General features: G+C 44.4%; 1 protein-coding gene across 2 annotated transcripts in view; it reads left to right on the forward strand.

Annotated features, from left to right (window-relative positions):
* agap3 (ArfGAP with GTPase domain, ankyrin repeat and PH domain 3) overlaps positions 1-22,560 on the forward strand; it is a 110,843-nt gene that overhangs the window by 17,478 nt on the left and 70,805 nt on the right. The window lies entirely within an intron of this gene.

A 22,560-nucleotide genomic window follows, 5' to 3' on the forward strand; every position in this document is an offset into this window, starting at 1 on the left:
AGGACTACAAATCTTTCTGGCTCTTCTTCTGGAGCATGGGGGATTGCTCGTAGTGAAAACCACCAGATAGGATCACAGATGGGTTTTGCCATCCTGTCAGCTGGCCTCCTTCCGTGCCACTCATCATACATACCAATTTGTCCAATACGCCGGCTCCTCTTCTCTGGTTAACCCAGTCATGTAATTGTTGTGTACACCAGGGCCTTGTGGAAGGCACTCGTCTTACCGTATGCATGATTTCCACAGGGTTGGGGCACCGGTGCTGTCAGAGCCCTGCGTGGAATAAACGACAGAAACTGTGAAAATGAGAGTGAGAACAGAAAAATGGCTCTTAACCATAGAGACCATTTTACACAGCAGCTACAAAAGCTTAGGGAAGCATGGTGTGACCTTTTTCTCCAGTTGCCGGCATGATAACACACAATGCTTCACCAGTTAAATGTTAACCCAATGACAAAGTTTCATTGATAGCACATACTGTCACAAGCAGGTCAACTCGAGTACCTGCGGCTGTGACGAGGCAGGCGACGTTTCACATAATCGCAGGCCAGGCAGCTTGGTGTGCTGCACCGAGCCAGTGGAAATGCATCAGCAACTGACTGCAAGCTTGTACTTTGAGCTAACTTGTGTGAGCGATTCCGTCATCTGTCGTACCCGAGAACTGTGAGCCCAACAGTTCAACATCCATCCATATTTTTTGAGTCTGTGTGGTAAAACATACAGTGATAACCTTTGATTTAATCAAAGGATTTTCTTTTCAAAATTGTCAATAAAGAAGCCAAAAAGTGAAATTGGGAACCAACTTATTTCTTAAAGTTTTTCTGAATGTATTTATTCTAACAGTGGGTTGTCATGTGCTCTTTTCCTGAGTTTAAAGGGTCCACATTAAATACATATATTGAAGAAAATCCGGCTTTGAAAAGCAGGTTGGTTACTAAATCTGGGATCTAAATCTGTGCCATCCCTCCTCTGGGAAGCTTTGGGCTTGGTCTTATTCAGACCTTATAAAATGATGGGATTAATCTTATTTCGATAAAGTTGTTATTGATTGTTTTAATGCTTAGCCTAAGCGGATAAAAGTTCATCAACTTCATTTGCGATCTATCACTCAACATCTTTCTCTGAGCATTTTTTAAATTTAATATGTGCACAGGCTAATGCGGTGTGTCAGTGAACAGCAACACCTACAACCCTTCAGCTCTGACTCAGTTGTACAGACTGATGGAGATCTACAGTGGTGCTGCAGTAGTGGGTGCGAGGTGCTGGTTTAAAGCTCCACTTGGCACCTGCAGAACAATTTGGACTATTTTTACATCTGTTAATTACTCGCTGTCAACATATTGACATGGGCAGTGTGGACTTGGGAGTGGGTTGGCCACGCAAACCGCATCTAAAAGGGTACGTGTAATAAAAATGAAATAACTTTCGGGTCTTTTAATGGGCATGATGCACGACTGAACATTTGGCCACTGCACGTGTTATGTAATAACTGCTCTAACCAAATGGGCAACAACATACCCAGTGTATCCAAAGGACAACCGAAGACTTAATCAAATATCAAACCCGTCTGAATATTATTAATTCCTTCATCAAAACAAATCTCACTGGAAGGGGAAGCAATAATCACGTCGTTTGATATCATGCGTTTCTATTCGTATGGCTGCATTAATTGATGTTAGTGGGCAGCTAAGAAGAGAACATAAAACACTCATTGGAAGTGTTCGCAAATGATATCTTGGCTACTTACCGGACAGGAACCAATATTGACTTTAATTTGGATTACTTTTGGATTTGTGTTTCTGACCACTGGACAAATCAGAGTAAAACAATATCAGTGCTTTAGGTGCTGGACTAGCCTGATTGACACAAATGCAAATGTTAACTTTTGCTATTTTGCTGTAGCAAATTTATTAGAAGATGAGCAGCATTTTAGCATACTAACATGTGCTGATTAGCACTAAACACAAATTAAAGTTGAGGCTGAGGGTAATGTCATTAGGTTTCCTGGTGTTTTGCCAAAGTGAACGTTTTATACCGGATAACGGCACTAAATGAATGAGTGATAACAAAGCCATTAGAATGAACTTTGTTGGGAACATAAATTGGTATCTATACCACGTTTTTTTGCCAACCCATTTACTAGCTGAATATATTCCATTGAATAACTGAAACTCCATTAATGCCCATCATGTGAGGTTACAGAAGAACAAAGTACCCCAGAACCTTGTGTGGTGGAGATCTGAGCAATTCAGTGCATAAAACCACAGATAAACACTTACTTTCTGTATCTGTTTCACTCATTTTACAATCCTTTCCCCCCCTAAATTACAGACCCATAAAATAAGACCAGCACACCTTCAGAAGTGGATAGTTTTCAAGCACCAATATGTTAAAACCCCGTAAAAAACACCTTGTTGTTGGATCAGAAGCAAAAATTTTACCAGAACCGAGGCTATTAGTTGCGATCAGTATCATGTATTCAGTCTTCTGCGGTGACGCGACCAATTGGGTTTTTCCCCTCATTAGATTCCATCTCCTCGAGTGACTGTATTGTCACACCTCAACACCTGTGATCACGTGTAATTTATGTTGTAGATCCTCAAACAGTATTTGTGAAAATTCTTTCCCAACACTATGCTGCGTGTGCTGTAAGTATGCTTTTAGGGGGATTTTCGGAGGCCTTTTGTAACATCAGATAGTACATGTGCTGTAATTGACTTGAAGAGATGAGGCCTGACAACAGCATCTGCTAATGGGAGGCTTTTGTGCTCCAAACAGCTCCGGTCTTTCTTTGCTTGCTTGGCTTTTACAGTCCTGTTTCTTGTAATGACTATAAAATCAAAGACAAATGCACACGCGCACATGCGGCACGGGAATCGTTCATTTCCACCCCGCGGAGTGGCTCATGGGTTCCGCATTTGCATGGAGTTATGTAAGATCCGCAGCCTCGTTCTTGAACAAGAAAATCATAAATCAACTGGCACCAGTCACAACAGCGCGCAACTTTTGCCGATGTTGTTCATACTGTAGTGCGGCTCATCTCTTTTTTCCTCTTTGTCCTCCACTTCCCTCTCTCTCCCACTCTTTCCTTCATGCCATCTGGAGGAGATGGAATGTCTCTGAGACGATGGGATCATTTCTTTTCGAAGACTACCAGTATTGATGGATTATAACTGTTCTCAGGCTCTCGCAGTATGAATATTGAGGAGAGCAATTTGGACGAAAATGACAGAAAACACGTCTTTCCCTTCACCACGTCAACACTGCTATTCACATTCCTTAATTTCGCTTTGAGCCCATAATTTGCAGAGTTGCAAGAGTCGCCACTTTTCCCCGTCCCATCAACTTTTCCGAAGGAAGGGGGAAGCCTCCGAATGTGTGTTTCCTACTGTTTTTGAGCATTCTTTCAGCATCACATAGTAGGATTTTGGCGAGAGCATCCCTTGAAAGACTTCCAAGACTTTAAGAAAATAGACGCTGATGCAACTCTTTCCACGCTAGTAGAACTTAGCATTTTTGGCCGGATGATTCGCTTTGCTGGTCCTTGAGTGTGAAATCTGCTGTGACACGCTTACTCTCTCTCCTGTGGTCTTTCGCTCTGTCCTTTGCCACCTCCCATTCATTGTGCCGCACGGGCTGCAACGCTTCTCCTCATCTACTTTTTATTTTCTCCGGTTCTCACGCACACACATTTTTCCTCACAGTTTCTGAAATACGCCTACTGTTTGAGGCCTCTTTAAAAATGCTTAAAAGAAATGGGTTTTCAGCTTTAATGTTGTACCAACACTAAAGTTTTTGTTAAAAGATTTACATGCTATTGGCAAGAGCAGCGCCCTAATAGAATTTTGTCTTTCCATTGTTAGTCAATGCAGAGGGGAACAAGTCATTCTTTTGCAGTACACTTTTGTCCATTTGGTCGTAAATCTTATGGCTATATATGTGGCTATATATGTGGTTTGTTTTGCATTGATATCCCAGCACTACCATAGCATCATGTCATGTTACTAATAAACAGCTTAACACCCTGTTGAAACACAATGACAAGGGGACGTCCGGCCTCCGTGGCCGTGCCTGGCAAATGACGAGAGGATGAGAGAGGAGAATGGGACTCAGCCACCGGATGTGTAGTCAGGAACCAGTCATCAATCTCTTCCTGATCTCTCAGCTCACCCCCCTGTTCACCACCATCTGGAGAGGATGCCAGGGACTGGCCTGGCGGCAGAATTAGACTCACGGGCTCGGAGCGCTGCCAGGCTCGAGAGGAAAATCCTGCAGGGAAAAGGCCCTTCTGCAGTTCACGCTCGTCTGTGCTGTGTCCTTGCTCTGCGGTGTTGGACGGCAGCCTGCGGTGCTGACGTAGGCTGCCCTGCCTCTCGACGAGACAACATCTAGCTCATCTGGCATCCAAAACATGCCCCCGAAGAACAAATCCCCTGATCTTGGATTAGTCACAGGCTGCAGAGAAGCATCAGTTTTAGGGTGTGTTGCAGTGAAGCTGCTCCCTGGATCAATGCAGTTACTCTGTAATCTTTGCCTTTCATAATCTTCACTTTGCAGGTTTCACAGATGACCACCTAATTTAAAGCAGTTAAGGTTAAATCTGAGGTAGAGGTGCCTGGTCTCTTTCTAAGCTCTGTTCCCCGGAGAGCACTGAGCTTCAGAGAGCTGTCTTTCTCCAGGTAATGAGCACGCTAGCTGCCTAATAGCTGGTTGCAAAAATAATGAGCCCAAAGATGCACTGAGCTTGTGTGCATGTGTTCATGTTGTGTACTATAGTACGCTGCACTATTTTCTTTGCTGCCGCGTGCCACGCTCTCAACTAATAATACTGTTCCGTAGCGTGGCTAATGGAGAGTGCCTCAGACACTGTCAGCTTTGACCCCTCTTGTCTTTTGATTCAATACAGGATGGTTAGTTGGTGATGTGAACAGAGATGGAGAATGAAGTAATCCCCTCTCCATGGTTACCCAGGTTTTATGCTTACAGCAATGCCACAGTAAGGAACACTTTGTCTCCGACAGTGTGACTGGTAAGCCAGATGGAATTCAGGCTGCATGGAGGAATAATTTGACTTCTCTCAGTGGACTGCTGGTGCCAAAAACAGCTGATTATCCCCCCCTTTTCCGCGCCGCTTTTACTTCATCACTGCTAACTAGCGGAACTATAGCCATAATAAGATGGGGGCCACTTCTTTGCTCTCACCTTTTTGTATCCCATCAGCTCTGTGTTCTGCAGGGAGAGGAGACGAGGACAGGAAGTTATAATAGGCTGTTTGAGGGGGTGGGGATTGTGTGTGTGTGCGTGCGTGTGCGTGTGTGTGTGGAGGGGGGGTTGCCAGTGTGTGTGTGTGTGTTCACAAAGTAACGGCCTTGAATGTGAGCCAACACTCTCTCATCCCATGAGAGGAGCTCATCCTCACTGATGAACTGCCTCGGATGGAGTCCCTCCCCCCTGCATCAATGTGGGTCACGGTCATGAAGGATCTTCAGATGATAACACAGATCAGTCAAGTCCAACACGACTTCCATTTTTACTCAGACTGGTACAATTCTGCGATCAGCCGCCTCAGCAGAAGGGGCTGAAGCCAGAAGTCCCGCCGCCGTAACCTTCTCCGTCCTCAGAGAACTTTCATGGGAGTCATTCATTTATCCAGTCAACTGTTCATATACACACTCTGTGTACTTCAATTTTCAATATGAGCATTTAAATGGTGGTTTAACCCCATTTCCACACTAGAAGGAATATAATTTGCAATACTGCAATGCCAAAGTCTTTATAGAAGCCAAATAACCCAAAAATAATAACAGTGAGCTAAATAAAAATAATGTTCATGTGCTGGTTGGTAACACAAAAATACAGAGGACATCTCAGTAGTCCGAATGGTAAATCTACCATAGCTACAGTTCTGTTCAGTGCTGTTGTTTTCTCTGCTACTTGATTATGAAAGCTGTTTCAGAAACAACATTTTCATAATTGTTCCTGTGGAACAATTATGAAAATTTAATTTCAATCCTGTCTTGACGGAAAAGCTGTAGTTTTTTTTTTTCTTTAATGGAAGATTCATATGTGTTAGAAAAAACACGGAGGCAGAAACTGTTCTCTTAGTAAAAATAAACCTGGCTCTGACCTGAGGGGTAAACAGTACCTGAGTCCCCCGAATCGGCTTCTCGAACAAAATGAGGTTCTTCTCATTTAAATTAATTTACCAGGAAATTGCTGAAGTTTGGGAAGGGTAAACAAGTTCCCATTACATAAAAGGACACACAGGGCAACCAGGGCCATAGAAATGAAATCAAGGCCTGGCATGCCACCTCGGATTTGTATAATATGTTTGCGTATTGTTTGCCCATGTAGTGGTTTGTAAGAAACACAGCGTGGAGGAGCAATATGGCTCGTCCTCCCATAATGTATCGTTGGTCTCTCACTGTGAAAGAAAGGTTTTCTCTTCTACCTCCCTCCCACTCGCTCGCTCTCCCTCTCTTTCCTTTCTCTCGCACTCTGCCAGGGTGAACGTGGGCGGCTGTACAGAGCATGGCAGCAGTGCTCTGTTGAATGTGGACAAGGAATGAGAATAAAGAAATGCAACACCCATGGAAACGCTGAGGCAGTCCTGACGGAGGTGCTTGCTTGTTTGTCTTTAGGCGTGTGGATGTGCACTCGTTCACTTGCGCCACCATTTTGTGGCGTTTGTGTGCAACACTCCTACCCCCCCTTTTTTCTTTTCTTTTTTAAAAAAAAAAAAGGTTCATTGCATGACTTCTGTAAATGGAAGTGGAAGTCTTAAATTGGGGGCGGTTTTGTGTACTAAACTCCAGTTGTGTCGATTAATCACGCTGGATATTTTGCCTGTGTTCAATGCCAGAGGATGTTTGCATTCCATAAAGCCTTTGTTTCTATGCTTGCCTTTTTATGTAATCTTCCATTTCCTCCCGTCGTCTGCGCTCCTGCTGCGATTTGTGCAGCGAGGGGCTCGTCAACAGTGACACTGATGAGCACAGCGTCGTCCTCCGTGCGTGTGTGTGTGTGTGTGTGCGCGCGCTCAAGGCTGCGTGCACTTCATAGTGAGTTTGCCTGTGCATGTCACGCCCCCCTTGTCAGAGCTGTGGCATTGATGAATGCAACATCCGGACTGAATTGAACGTTGTTTGTCATTCTGTCTCTGTCAGATTTTTATCTCTCTCTCTGTGACACAAAAGCAGACAGCAGATTCCAATTTCAGATTTCAATTTCCCTTACCTGTGTTATTTTCCGATAGAGTGAGAAAATGGTGCTGGTTAGTTGGATGGCTGCACAGCGTTCAGACTGGACGTGGAGTCCAGGCGGCCGTGGCCTGCTGGGTGATGAGTGACTGTGCAGAAATCACTGGAGAGTGGCTTATGTGACTGGTTCAATGAAACACTTCTAAAATGAGCCCTTTCTGAATTCCCTTAATTGGATTTTTAATTCAATGTACCCGCAGGTCATTTAATATTCAATACGAACAACCCTGTCAATTTGGATAATGCAATCCAATGTGTAGGTTTGAGGAAAAAAGTGTTCTAATCTCTACCATGAACATTTGATTGGAGTGGATTTATTACCACTGCTTAACAAGTTGCACGACGAGAGAACCTCTTAAAAATGTTATGTAGCTGAATTTATGCTGTTTGCTGACATCAAGATTACTTAGCTGCTTGTGTTTGATAATTGATTTTGATCATGCCTTCGGCTATTTATCATAGCTGCATTCACTGAAAATTATACTTTTGAAGATGATCTATATCGTTTTTCCTCTCCTTGTGGCCTAATCTATAAGGATAGAAGACTGTGGCAGCTTTATTACGTCTTGTCATCTGTAAGGCTGATAAAAAAACAGTGTTAAAATTGCAATTTTCCATGTAATATCACACATTTATCTGGAGACTGGCGGGTTAAAATCTGAGCATCTGGTTCGCTCACAGAAAGAGACGGGCAGCTGTCGAAATAAATTCATGAATGAACGGATGAATGAAAAATGAACTGTTGCTGCAAGTAAAATGTAAAACAGAATTTGTCTTGACACTTTAAACAGGCACAAGGGTTTTGAGGTTGCCTAGGCAACTGGTTGCCTGTGCGATGGATGGGCAAGTGGGCGTGGAGTCAACAGGGGTTTGTGGGCCGGTGAGAGTGGAGGCAGGAGATTGGCACACACGGCCTGCTGCACGGGGGCCTGCTGCCTGTTGATCTGACAACGGCGTTGACCCTCGTCCATCTGCCGCCAAACGAGGAGGGTCACACCAATGTGGCAATTCTGGAGTACACACACCCGGGCCTTTGTGCCCAGGCGGCAGCTGGAAAGCAACAGCGGTTTGTGAAAACATCACATTCGGGGGGGGGGGGGGGGGGGGGGGGGGGGGGGGGGGCACCTGCTGGGCAGGATTTGTTCTTCCTTCAGCCACTGATGATTTTTAGATTACAGGCTCTCGTACATGTTGTGTAGAAGGTCATGTGCCACATCCGGCAACTTGTTGTCATAAGCGCACAGTTTATAGCTTTAAAATCAGTGCTCAAACGATTGTTTGATCGACCTATTAGTTGGTACTTTTTTGATAATTGATTTATTGAGGCAGAATTTGCTGCTTTTCTATATCTCCTGCAATTACTGCAACTTGATTAACTGACCATCAAAATGTCAGAAACAAGTGGCACATTTCCAAAGTCACAAGTCTCCAAGTTCTTGTTTTGTTTGCCACCAGTCCTTAGAGCAAAGTTCACTGACCGCACACCCTTTGGGTGTTAAGAGCTCCGATTCCTCTGAATCCGATGAGCACCACTCTATAGAAAGGTCAGGGAGCTTGTGGTTTGTTCACATTAGTATGCGCTGTAACCACAGTGAAGACCCACACAGTGAAGACCCCACTGACCACACTGTGCCGCTTGTGCAATGGAATGACACCCTCATCTGTAAAAAAGACAGGTAGATAGGGTTAAAGGGGAAAAAAAAGCAAACCATCATAGGAACACTTATTAATGCAATGCATGAATCATATTTGTTTTGCTCTAAGAGCCCAATTAGCATTCTCTGCAAACATATATAGCCAGCGAGGTCATTTGCATTGAGTAGCGCCTTGTTTAATAGCTAATTATTTGCATAAATTTGCGGCCTCTCCGCTGCACTTTTCTACTCAGCCAGTCACCTCAGCCATTTTGTTCTTACTTTGAGTGAGAGGCTGATCGACAGCGAGATATCCCACAGAGGACACGCGGTACGTGGGCCACTACCCCACTGATCAGCCTCTTATGTAATATCTGTCTTCCAACCTTTCTGTGCATGCTGGCGGTGGATTGTGAGCACAAAGCTGGCAGAGTGTGCTCTTGAGTGAGCACAGTGGACAATTTAACATCCATATTTTGGACCCGCCGATCTACGTGTTACAAATTAACACAGGATTTGAAAAAAATAAAAAATATATATATCCTAAATATATGCTTTAGATATTTTAACATGAATTAATAAAATATGACAGAGAAAGGAATCTTCTTTCTACATTATCTCTCTACCTTAGAAATATAATATATGCCAGGCGTATAGCTTCAAATGTTTTTGTGATTATCTTAAAAGTATTTAGCATTTTCATACTGCAACAGTGACCCCCTGTGGTGAGGCTCCGCCACCACATACCCGCCTGCAGTGTTTTTCCCTTTGACCCGAGAGGTGAAACTCTGTTGATGCGCCTCAGCTGACAGAGAGCAACAAAGCAGGTGCATCCCCGTCAAATTGAAGCGAGATTACAACGGAGTCGCTGCAACAAATGGTATATTACCCACGAGCACCGGGGAATGCAGAAAATAGAGGGGTCTCCGTTGTGTTACGCCCGTCTCTGCACAGTTCGTGGGCAGAGCTTATGTTGGGATTTAGATGAATCTCCTCCATTTATTGTGTCAAGGCAGTGCTCAGTTGTTGGCTAAACTCAGATTAGCTGTTTGTTTACTCTCTGTAGCTGTCCTTTCTCCAGGGGCGGTGCACAGATGCTATTATGTTTTTTTTTTTAATTATCTGTGCATGTATGTCAGTGTGTCAGAATAATTTGACGCCCTTTGCATCTTTGGTTGAGTAAACCGGGACGGTTAAGACACGTTCTCCAAGCGACCTGGATATTTAATTGAAGATGATTTTTCTTCTTCTCACATTTACATTTTGACTATTCCTCTGCAGTGGAGTTATTTCTGTAAAAATTTTTTTTCCCATTTTGCCTCCAGCTACTATATGTTTGATGGCACAGATGTTTACTGAGAAGTAGAACTTGCAGATGACAGAATTAATCTGTTTAAGCGATGACGGGTGGAAACAAAGCTAAACAAGTTCCTACTCTCGATATGAACTGCTTTTATGGTATCCTCTGTTAATAAAGCAGAAATATTGGAATATTTCCTATGCTCACATGCATGTTGGTGGCATTATTCGCCAGTGAGTAAGCCTTGCTTCACGAAGACCTCGAAAGATGGATTCAGTTTTCTCTAGGCTGTAGCTCTGTTGCAGCATGAGTCATTGCTGGACCATTAGGAGATATGGAGACGGCAACAGGATTACAGCAGACCAAGCAGCTATTTACATATGAAGAGGATAATTAGCAATCTGTCTCCCACATATTTTTATTATTAGAATAGACATTAGAGTTTATTCATGGTCAGTGCCCCGCAAGGATGCCTAGCAGGCCGGGCTTCGGTGTAATTATGCACCCTCGGCGGCATTTGCTTCATACGCACATTGGGGGGTGTCATGACTTTCTCCTTGTGTGCTTTGAAAGCAAAGTCTACTCAGTGGCGAGGAAGTGAAAGCCAAGCGCAAATCAGATCAAATCCTGAGAGCAGCTGCTTATCCGTCAAGTATTTTACGAGCAAACATGTATTTACCTCCTTACACCGTTTACACAGGAAGTTATTTGAGTAGCAGGAAATTACCATTTAGACCGACACCATATATACAATGACTGGTTTCTTGAGGAGAAGTATCACACACACACGCAACTACCCTCCTGAGATTCCATTTATATAAAATAATAAAATGTAGATGCCCTTAAAAGCCTTGAATCGAATAACTTTCATTTGCCACAGCCCTGGACTGTAAAAGGACATTTTCATTACTGACGGACTCACTGTCTGCAGCATTTACAATGAGGAGTGAATTAATATCCGCCAGTCTGAGAGCTCCGAGCCCACGAGTTCACCGCCGCTTTAATGTGATGCATAAGAATAAAATCAACTTTGATATTTATCTGATCGCCGCTCGGCCGTAACATGTCGGGTGAACGTGGCGTTCCTTAAAATAATCACTCATTGTGAAAGTGGGGCTTTGTCTTCCTGCCGGGAGATTATAACTTGACGTGAGTCCAGGATTAAACGAGTGATGAGGAGATCACGTTCATGCATGTGGATGTATTCAGTTGGTGGTTAGCCGATAATGAAGCACGCTGCGGTCAGAAGTGAGCATCATCTGAGAGAAAGATGGTATCATCCGTCTCCTAATTGATATGAAACGACCCCCCTTTTCTAGCTTGTTTTCAATTTAAGCTATGGCAGTTTTATTAGCTGTCGGGGACTTAAATCATCTGTCTGATCCCGTTTAATGGAGCCCGGTGTGTCGGATGGTCCGCAGTGCTCCTGACTGCAGACCAAGACAAAGGAATACCATCAAAGGACATTGACTTGGTTACACACAGTCCTCAGGAAAGGCAGTTTTTTGTGCCGATGCGTCGATTAGCCTGCCTTCAGTAGAGCCCATTCAGTTTGGATTGTGTTTGATTCCTGTTGCATCATTTCCCATAATTCTGAGACTGCATTGATTTTTATTTTGACCCTGTCTTGGAATGGAAACTGTCTCAAAGACACAACAAATCTCTGTTTTATATACCCTTTGCACCTTAAACTTGAATCGGCTGTATCTGGCCACAGAGTTTATTCTGGACCTTGACCTTTATGCTTTTGGTTGCGTGAAGGTTAATCAATTTAGAGATTTGCGACTATTCAACTGAATCGTTTTAGTTTCCTTTCACACGACGGGTCAGCTTCATGCTCTTAAAACAGTGGTTCCAAGGCGTCTGCAGGACAATTCTGACCAGTACTGAGACGATCAAAAGGATGGCACAACAGGAAAATATTACATTTAGAATCACTGGGTAATTGTACGTTAAGAAATCGTTATTTTGGCTGAACTGGTCACAACCATTACAACGGGGGATTCACAAGCGGGCGAGAATTCTTCCCGTGACATCAGTGTAATGTGTGTCAAATGTTCTTCTCCGCTTGACAAGAGTCACACAGATATTAGTCCAGGCCCGAGATATTGGAATCCTTTCTTGTTCAGCACAAAACTCCGAGAGATGCCCTCATGAAAGTCTATTCACTTACAGACTAATGTCTGGCGTTTTGTACGGTCATCCACGACGTTCTTTATCAGCCCTCCTAATGTAGCAGCTCCGTGTCTCACCGGATCGACACGACTCTGGTTATGAGAAAGGGGAAACTGATGTCGATATAACGCTGGCCATCCTGCAGCTGTCACCGTGACGAGGAGCAAAACTGACACTGCTGCTGTGCTGATCTCATTGGCATGCGGCCGCCGCGTCGAGGCAGCCGCTTCAGGCTCGATGCGGGCGCCCGGCCTATCAGTCAAAAATAACAGCAAGTTACACGAGCCTTTACCTTTTGATCCCCAAACACTGACCGTGGCCCTCGACTGTTTAAACTGCCTCCGTCAACACTAAAACAGGAGGGGGGGGGGGGAGTTGGATCCCGGTTATTATTGTTTCTGCACCATGTGGTGTCTTTCCACCATCAGCCCCTGAAGCAGTGGAGTGCTGTAGCACCTTTCAGCAGGTTTCTCCCTCTGTGAGCGCTCACACCTGTCTCCTCCTGCCAGCCCAGAAATAGTGCACTGCAGCAGTGTGCCTCTCCGAGGGGGTGGGCTGCCATGTGACCTCGGAAAACTATAGTACCCGTGGAGAAGCCTGAGTAAAAATAGCAGAACTGTCATCTCCTCCTAGTATTGTAGATCAGGCAGTGTGTGTGTGTGTGTGTGTGTGTGTGTGTGTGTGTGTGTGTGTGTGTGTGTGTGTGTGTGTGTGTGTGTGTGTGTGTGTGTGTGTGTGTGTGTGTGTGTGTGTGTGTGTGTGTGTGTGTGTGTGTGTGTGTGTGTGTGTGTGTGTGTGTCCGTGTGTGTGTGTGGGGGGTGGGGTGGGGCTTCCCCTGAATTCCATTATTTCTTGGAGTGACTACAGTTATTTATCACACAGGATTACATAGAAGCAAATCGCATCATGGAATCGCATCCTCCCAGAAGGTGTGGGTGCGAATGAAGGCGGTGAATCTTGGTGGTGTTTGAAGTGGCAGTTATTCGTAATGGTCTAGTTAAAGAACAGGTCTCCCTTCTCCCGGGGATGCTGCTGATGCAGTGTGCAGCAGGCGCGGGGAGGCTGCGGGGCCGTGGGCGGGCGGGATCGAGTTAAGGATGAAGAGACGCAGAAGGTGGGAGGCGGAGAACCTGGAGGAGATCACGTTCTTGCGTAATTTCTGCTGCTAAGGATTGTTTTCCGGGAGACCAGACCCAAATTCTCAGCTCATTAGGCTCCTCATTCCTCTACGGATTACACGAGTGCGAGAGTGTAATACTCAAACAGAATCCACCGCGGTCGCAAGGGGGGGAAATCAATTGCGGAGAAGATGGCATGCATTGGAAGTGTAGGAGGTTATGACACTTTAAATCTCAAAGTGGCAGTAATGTTGAATAATATACACTGTACATGCCGTTATGTGCATTAAAGAGGTCTCTGCTATATGAAATATATAGACTGGGGCACATCAGCAGCTCAAGTGCACCACATTTCGCCCTTGCTTATTATATGCCCATTTATTTGCTATAATTTTCCTTATAATTCACATGGAGAGTTGCTCAAATGTGGATTTATATTGTCTGAAAAGAGTGCAGCATAAGCCTCAGCGTTGTTCTGGCTCTGTGACGCACAGAAATATGACATTTCATCACTTTAAAAAAATTGCTGAGAGGTGATGACTGCGACATTTCCCATGGACGTTTGTTTCAAGGTCTTAACTGCACTTGCATGGCAGGTGCATACTGGGACTTTCTCCACAGAGCTGCAGGAGTTATTAAATAAATCTCTTTGGTGCGGCAGAGATGCGCCGCCATTAAATTGACTAGATTGTGGCAGTTCCCGAAGGGAGATCTCCCCCTTGTCTAGTAAAGATGGCGTGTCAGCGTTTGGAAGAATTCAATCTCTGGGCCGGATGTAAGTCTGAGCAAGTTGAGATGATCTTCTTGTAGTGATTTTCTGGAAGAAGAGTGTTAAGATTGATATCAGTTAATGTGAATTCTGAGAACATTTCATATTTTTTGCTTCAGGTTGAACACATAGCAATCGTCTCTTTGCACTGTCTCGCACTGGCTTTCACCCACCATGTTACATCAGTCGGACAAAATAGTTCTGTGCACTGTTAGTTTTGCTGATTTGATGTGATTAAAAGGTTTTGTGAGGATGTGATGGCCAATATTTCTGTCTAATGCCGTTACATCTTTCAGTGGTCAAAAACCTGACAAAGACGCTGCGGTAAAATATCAGACGGAGGCACAGAAACTGTGTATTCATCACACTGCGGTGGCCTGCGGAGAATCGGATCTCCTGATCGGCAGTTTTGATATCCTCACATTTAACTTTAAAGAGGAGAAGAAAAACCGAGACGAACATACGCTTTCATGCGACTGTCAAGTGGAGCTGTTTGTGTTTGTTTTCTTATCGTCCCAGCAAGTCCACCTCTATACTGCGCTTCTCAGTCTTGGCTGACAGTATATCAAAACCCCTCCAGCAGAACCCATTTCTCTAAAGCCAAATTGCAAAAAGAAAAGAAAAACTGGCTCCGCACCATCATTCAGTGTCTCCACGTCCTTCTTTGCAATCACACTCTCTGGCTCACCTTGACCCGCTGCCCATGCCCACATCCTACAGGGCCGGAGCAGCACGCACGATGAAATGCTTCCTCCCCCCGGGGGGGACCTAGCAGATACAGCACTATACGTCATTGTGTTAAGGGCGCCTGGAAATGTCACGACGTGGGTGCAAAGTAACTGCTCCGTATGCGGACTTTGACAAATGGAGCTGCCACGGAACTTCACCAATTAGGATACAGATGTTCACACTGGCCCCTCCAGCCTCGGTGTGTAATTCAGCACCCGTAGACGACGACCGAGCTGGGAACTACGCCTCCGTGTCTGGCTGCCCGACGGAGGCCGTGTTCTCACCCAGCGTACGGATGACATGCAATCATCGCATCATGGCCGACTCAATACCTGCAGCCTGGTTACTGTCCAAAGCAGAAAAATTGTTCCCAATTTGAACAAGTAGACCATGAGTTAAATGTCCGGTTGAATCAAAAAGTCGGCTGGTTGTGTTACTCAATTCAATTCAATTCAATTTTATTTGTATAGCGCCATATCACAACATACATTGTCTCAAGGCACTTTACATAGTGAGGTCAATATTACAATATTACAGGGAAAACCCAACAAATCCCACAATGAGCAAAGCACTTGGCGACGGTGGAGAGAAAAAACTCCCGTTTAACAGGAAGAAATCTCTGACAGAACCAGACTCAGTTGTGGGCGGTCATCTGTCTCGACCGGTTGGGGTGAGGAGAGAGAGGAGGAAGAGAGGAGAGGTGGGCAGAAAGAGGGTGGGAGGTGAGACAGTAGGAGAAGAGAGAAGAGAGAGAGAGGACAGTTGTACTCACTGATCTAGTAGAAGGAAGACAAACTGCACGTCGTTTTTTTAAAGCCTCTCCAGTCCCACAGTTCTCCACACGGACCGGTTGTCTGTCCGAGGTTCACTCGGGTTTGATCTCCTTTTTCTATCACTCTCCTTCTTCGCCGTTGTTCTGCTCCTCCGTCAACAAGATTCTTTTTCTCCTGCAAGGTTGAGTTGTTTTTGTCAAGTCCGCTGTTCCACCGTCAGCCATTTCCATCACTGGGGATGGATGCATATCGTTGTTTCTGATATGCAACATTTAACGCCTTTGTGCCGTGAATTGTCATTTATTTTGAGAAACCCCTCCCCCGGTGGCCAAGAGAATAACATGGTGAAAGCGAGGGCTTATAGGACCAATATAAGCGCGGGTGGTGTCAGTTTTCTTTCGCCATTACACTGTGCAGTCCGTTCTAACATCATAGTGACAAGTTTAAGCCAAAAAGTTGTCTATTACTGCTTTTATAGTAAGTTATTAATTTGCATGGCAAAGCCCCACATTTGAGACTCCACTTGGCGTGTTTGATATTCAGATATTATTTATGAAATCATTTCATGGTAATATTTTCATGTGTACCTCTCTGCCCTGGTGTCCACATTCAATCACTGCGCACCTAATTGCTAGTAACCACGTCACCACGGCGCCACTCCCACTGACGGCCACTTAACTTGAACTGGTGGAGTGTGACTTAACTGTCAGTCACCTGTGGAAATAAAATCTCCCAGAGCTATTTCACAGGCTGAGGATTTGAGTCATCAGTCACAGATATGCAAGTTAAGTGAACATAACAACAATTAATCCCACGTTAAAAAACGAGAATCTATGCGTCATTGTCCCGGAGCCGTGATCTGTTGGAGCCTGATTGCATAACTGTTTGCTGTATAAACCAATGGCACTGTATCGAGGGAGGAACAGCGAATCTTATCACACAGTTTTTATTTTTGTAAACCTGACGTTCATGAACTGCATCAGCTTGATATAAAAACAAATAAGAGACTCTTAGATCTGTCAGCAGCTGCTCCGGGTTTGCATGTTATTAGCGCCGGTGGGGCGGGGGGCATTGGTGAATGATGGTATTCCTCCTGCCTTCTTTGTAAAATGGTCTTGTCAACTTCATAACGAAGCCCCCAGCTCATTGTCTCAGCATGCATGGGCGGCACAGGGACGGAGACAAAGGGAGTGGGAAATTACATGGGAGCTTGTGCCCAAATGTGTCGCTATTCTTGGCCTTCGTTTTGGAACCGCACGGGATGACAAACCGTGAAAGGAGCGAAAATGGAGAAGCCTGAACAGAATCAAACAATACACTGTCGATTTATTGCTTCTCCTCTAGACGTACGACAACAGACTCTGGCTTTTACAGGTAAACCACATTTAGAACGGGTAATGATGTTAGAAGAGGGAGCCCCATTACAACCTCATGAAGAGGAGGAAGGGTGTATGGAACTGATGTAAATAGCTGTAGTGACTCTACCATGTTGTAGCACGATGACATCAGTTTGTGGTCCACTGACGCTGTGATCGACAGTTCCATTTATTTTAACAACCGCAGGAAAAGATACACGAACAGAAGAAGCACGAGAAATCAGTTGGCGCATGGCAGCTTACAGATGTTATTGGCTGAAGGATGAAATTGGAGAAAGAAGATGATTCCGGCGCCATGATCGCTTGAAGGCTGCTGATATCGATGTCGGAAGGTGAAATGTGCAAAGCTGCAACTTGTCCTTTCTCCCAGCCCTTCCCTGAAATGATAGAGACCCCCCGATTTAAGGGATTTCTTTCCGTTTTAATTGCATTTCACAAACTGTGCCGCACCTCCAACATCTTGTAGTCAACACTAGCCTGCTGCCTTACAGACAGGCCAACAAATTATAGCACGCAATATACTATATATAAATTATGGTCAGTGAATTGATTCACTAAAATCCAACCCACTTCATCATTGCTCCCCGATGACCTTTGTAGAGGCCTTTCTATGCAGCATTGTAATGATACCCAAAAAATAAAACAGATATTGCTGCAACTCCTACATTGAAATGAGGATGACAGGATGCACTACCACATCAAAGCTGTTGCATAAAAGTGAGTTCGAAGGCAAGTTTTTAAAAGATGACACCAGAAGTGCGCGGGGGTTTGCAAGCTAATGTGTAGAGGGGGAGGAGGACTGGGAGCCACCAGCCCACACGAGCCTGCCTGGAAACAAAAACTGTGCATCTCTCTGCGGCTTCCTCCTACGTCCTCTCCCTGGTCATTTTGTCATCTCCCGCAAACCGCTGCGTTGCCTCCGTGTTTCCCGGGCCCATTCCCAACTATTGAAATCCACGCTGACCCTTTCTGCGGTCTATCTGTTCCACTGTGTCCGGGTTTCCAAGTCCGCAAACCTCACCCGCAGTTTTTTCTGCACCCTGAATATCTTCAGCTGAGGCACCATACCGCGTGGTGAGATACGGGCTGGCGCGGACGTCGTGATGGTTTGCACAAAGTCAAGACTCCCGCCTGTTCGAACCACCGAGGCATTGGACAGCTGGAGACGAAACAACACAGACAAACAAACAAACAGTGATCCTTGGCACCGTGTGCTGAGTGTTATTTCCTGCCCAAGGAAACGGGAAAATTACCCCGTGAGCATCTTGAATGTCAAAGATTTTAATGAGGGGACTCGATGCTTAATATTCAGCCTAGGTTACACAACTGCTGCACACTCGGTGTCACTGTCTCTCCCCCATTCGATCCGATACTCTCCGGTTCTCCGTCTCACACACGCACTAGGCAAACGCACAAGCTCTCTCCCTCAAAACCTGAATTTGAGAGACAGAAGCGTCTGGAAATAATTTTTTTCACAGCCTCCCACAGACCTATCCTCGAACCTATCATTTTCTCTGCAGTGGAGCAATGGTGACGTATGCTTGTCGCTAGTGCAGCTGAATTTTAAAAAGCTCTACACCCACGCTCGGTACCACTACTGCAGGCCTAATTATCATAAACTTCCCTCGCTGTCTGTAGCCCCTTCTGTCTCCGTGTATGATCCGCCCGCCTTAGTCATTTGCCGACATTAATTCAGTGTTGAAGCAGAACAGGGGAGGGTGAATAGGGGGTCAGGTAAATTTGTGTCTTTTTGTAAAAATAGGCAGGTCATTGTGTCATCACCCGGGTGTGGGGGAATCACAAGCGCATGTTTGCATATTCCCACTGCGAGTTTGTGAGTGCAGCGGTACATGTGTTGTCCCTGCACGCACAGATGCACCCGTTGTGGCTTCTATCGCACCCAAACTGTTTACATGATGTCTGTGAGAAATTTTCTTTGTTTTTTCTATTTCCGTTTTCAGTAATAATAATAATAATAATTCCTGTTTTGTATTTCCTCATCAAAATAGTCCGATATTTCTAGGGAATCCGCTATTTTTACAAACCTGTTTTATTTTTCTTTTCTTTCTTTTTGTAGGGAGCCACAGCAAGTGTTAATTATGCCACAGGGAGCTTAATAGTCACAGCCGGGATAACATCAGTGTTCCGGGGGAACGTACAATTAGGAGTGATAATTTATCCCCCCCAACCTTTAAAAAAAACAAAAAGATGTAGTGACACATTTCTATTTTTCCACTTGTTGGGTTGCCACAGTGACACAATCCGTCAGAGAATACCTAGTAGGTGTTATCAAACTATTGCAATGTGGTAAATCAAACGAGTATGGAACAATAACCATGCACGTAAGAAATAGCATCTAGAATGGCATTTAGTGGAGCGCACACCTCCGCCAAGGACAGACCATCCCACGCAGGTCTGTCAAACTCTTACGATAAAAAAATAAAAGGAAACCGGAAGCAGTCTGTAACAAACTGCACAAAACCTTTTGTGTAATCCTGCTGACAAAAATACAAACAATCCAACAAATGGACGCGGGTAAAAAAACAAACTTGGCAGTAGCAATAAACGTGCACAATAATTATAAATTATTTTACAGACAGCTCCGGTAATCCTGTTATTGTATGCAAATGGTTTTACTCCATTTGTGACTTAAGAGCTGCAAGTAATGAGAATTTTTAATGTCAATTTATCTGCCATTTATTTTCCAGATTTATATGTTGGGTCTTAAATATGTAGGAAAAATGTCCATCAATATTAAGGTCTTAAAGCTGCTTGTTTTGTCATACCAACACAACACAGCTCCTTGGAATGTACTGCTGCTTTTCAGACATTATGTACTATTAAAATATTGACAACACAGTTCATTAAAATTAAATCTTTCTTTTACTCTCTGTACGAATTATATATAACAAGTTGAAACTGCCCTTGTATCAATAAAAGATCACTATAATACTATTTCTAAATATCTGGGAGCAGTTGAAATAATTAGGGATGTTTGGACCTTAAATCGCATTATGATCATTTTAATGCAATTTGAACTGGGGGAAAAAAATGTATCAATACAGACATTCATGGAGTCTCCAATCGAATTTAGATGATCTGGGCATGGCTCATTAAAAAGCCTTCTCCCAAGGCTCCGATGGGCGTCTAGGAAACTTCATATGCCAGTCCTGTCACGTTCGTCTTCATTCAAAACAATGCAACTTGCAGCATAACAAGTTTGAATGCTCATTGTTTAATTCAGCTTATTTATTACATGGCCTTTCAGCAGATAACATTAATTCACAATTATAGTTCCCAGTGAGCCCCATTGGCACATTTAAGATGAGTATGCTAAACCTCATTCGTATTTCTGTCCATTTCCATTGAGATAAATTTACAATGTCATGACATTGATTTCTGGTCATCTGTTTATTTCTGGTAAATGCCCACGGACAATCTACCTCTCTGTATTTGCTTGAACAAAGTGTCATCATATTTTCAGCACTCTTCGCTCACAACCAGCTGACGTGAAAAATGCAGAAGATGGCATCAGGAGTCTTTTGGTGTGACTGAAGCCTCGGGCAGACTCGCGGACAGCGTCCATTAGCAATTCAGAGCCCGTGTGTCGGGTCCGTGATGCGGCGAATCACAGCTTCTGACTCGGCCCAATGAGATCCGAAATCTCTCTCCAATCAAGGACTCGTCTGAGAGCTGTGAATACTTTCCTCTACTTCCTCCGTGTTGGACTTCCTGCGCAAAACGCTGATTTACATTCACATGTGGTTCACATGGGGCTATATTTAAAAGCATGACACCGGTACCTATAAAAGCACCCATGTTCTCGTCAGACCTTGTGAGTCACTGCTGCAAGGCTCGACGCCGAGTTGTCACACCAAGCTCTCGCCGATCACTCCTGAATAATGCAAAGTGTGTGTGTGTGTGTGTGTGTGTGTGTGTGTGTGTGTGTGTGTGTGTGTGTGTGTGTGTGTGTGTGTGTGTGTGTGTGTGTGTGTGTGTGTGTGTGTGTGTGTGTGTGTGTGTGTGTGTGTGTGTGTGTGTGTGTGTGTGTGTGCCTTCAGAAAGTAGATAACGCCGGAGGTTTTTGTCTTCCTACACGATGCTGGACGCTCTTCGGGTGCGAGTCTCTTGCTGCTGATGTGTACAGTATGTGTGAAGGAGGTCAGCGGCACCTTATTGACAAAGGACAATCAGTGGGGTGTTCCACAACAGCCACCTGCCCGTCCAATGCTGATTACGGGAAGTCCTCCTGTCACCGCGTTCACCAGAGGAAGTAAACTGTCCTTCGCGACAGAGTGTACATATGCGCATGACTGTCTTCCTCACGCTGACTCATGCTCTAATACCGGCGAAGGGTTGGTAAGCTTTACTCCCATGGCTTTGATGCATCATGCTAGACAACATAGTGTCTGTGTCCTTATATAAACACACCAGTGCTGCCCGTCTGCCATGTCTGCTGCTCAGACATGCCACAGTATCCTGTCCCTGCTAGTGAGTACTGAAAAAGTATCACAACCGCGTGGCAACCCACTGTGACGCCGTCACCCATTGGTTTGTGAACCGCTGGGTTGAAGCCTCGAGTTCAGCGTTTTGCCCAAGCGCCATCGTCCACTGCACATCCACTGACACTATTCCATGTATTGGACGGTACTAGTTGTCAATCAGGCTGTATCCACACCCTATTGCGTGCCGTGCTTTATCGTCTATTTTACTCTAAATGGGACCATCATTTACAAAATGAACATCATGCCGTATTGGAGAAAGCACCTGAAACTAGAGATTGAGACCATAAACTCCTCAGGAAAACGTTTAGTGACGTTATAAAACATAGTGAGACGAAGAGACATTTCTTATAGTCCTCTACAGAAACAGACTTTGTTTTGCACCCAGTGGAGTCGCCCTCTGTTGGTCATTCGGGAGAATACCGGTTTTAGGCACTTTCGCATTGGCTTCACTTTCCGAACTCGGAGTCTACGTCCATTTTAATAAACAGTCTATAATCACAACCTATGAAATTACTTCGGTCCAGGCGGTAATTGCTGATGCTGTGAAAACCATTTCCAATTTGCTTTTGAAAATATTCTTAAAATGTATTATTGAAATCAGTTTGATAGCATATTGCGTCAAATGAGTGAGACTGAAAACCCAAATACTGTTGAATGAGTCACACAAGTCCAAACTGAAATAAAGTCAGAAGAATTAGGGAGTTTTCCCCCCAATAAACCTGTATAATGGCACCTGCTCTGAATTCAATGTTGGTGTTATTTCCCATTAGATAACAAAGACAAACAAAAAAATAAATATATCATTGAATTGGGATATGCTGTATACAGTATATGGTTCATTTACAGTGTAATGTCTTTTATCTCAAATACTGGGAAAAAGCTTTTGAGATTTTCAGCGAAAAAATTCTCAGTGTCTATTTGT

The sequence above is a fragment of the Scophthalmus maximus genome, chromosome 5 (genome assembly GCF_022379125.1).
Source record: "Scophthalmus maximus strain ysfricsl-2021 chromosome 5, ASM2237912v1, whole genome shotgun sequence".
Classification (NCBI taxonomy): Eukaryota; Metazoa; Chordata; class Actinopteri; order Pleuronectiformes; family Scophthalmidae; genus Scophthalmus; species Scophthalmus maximus.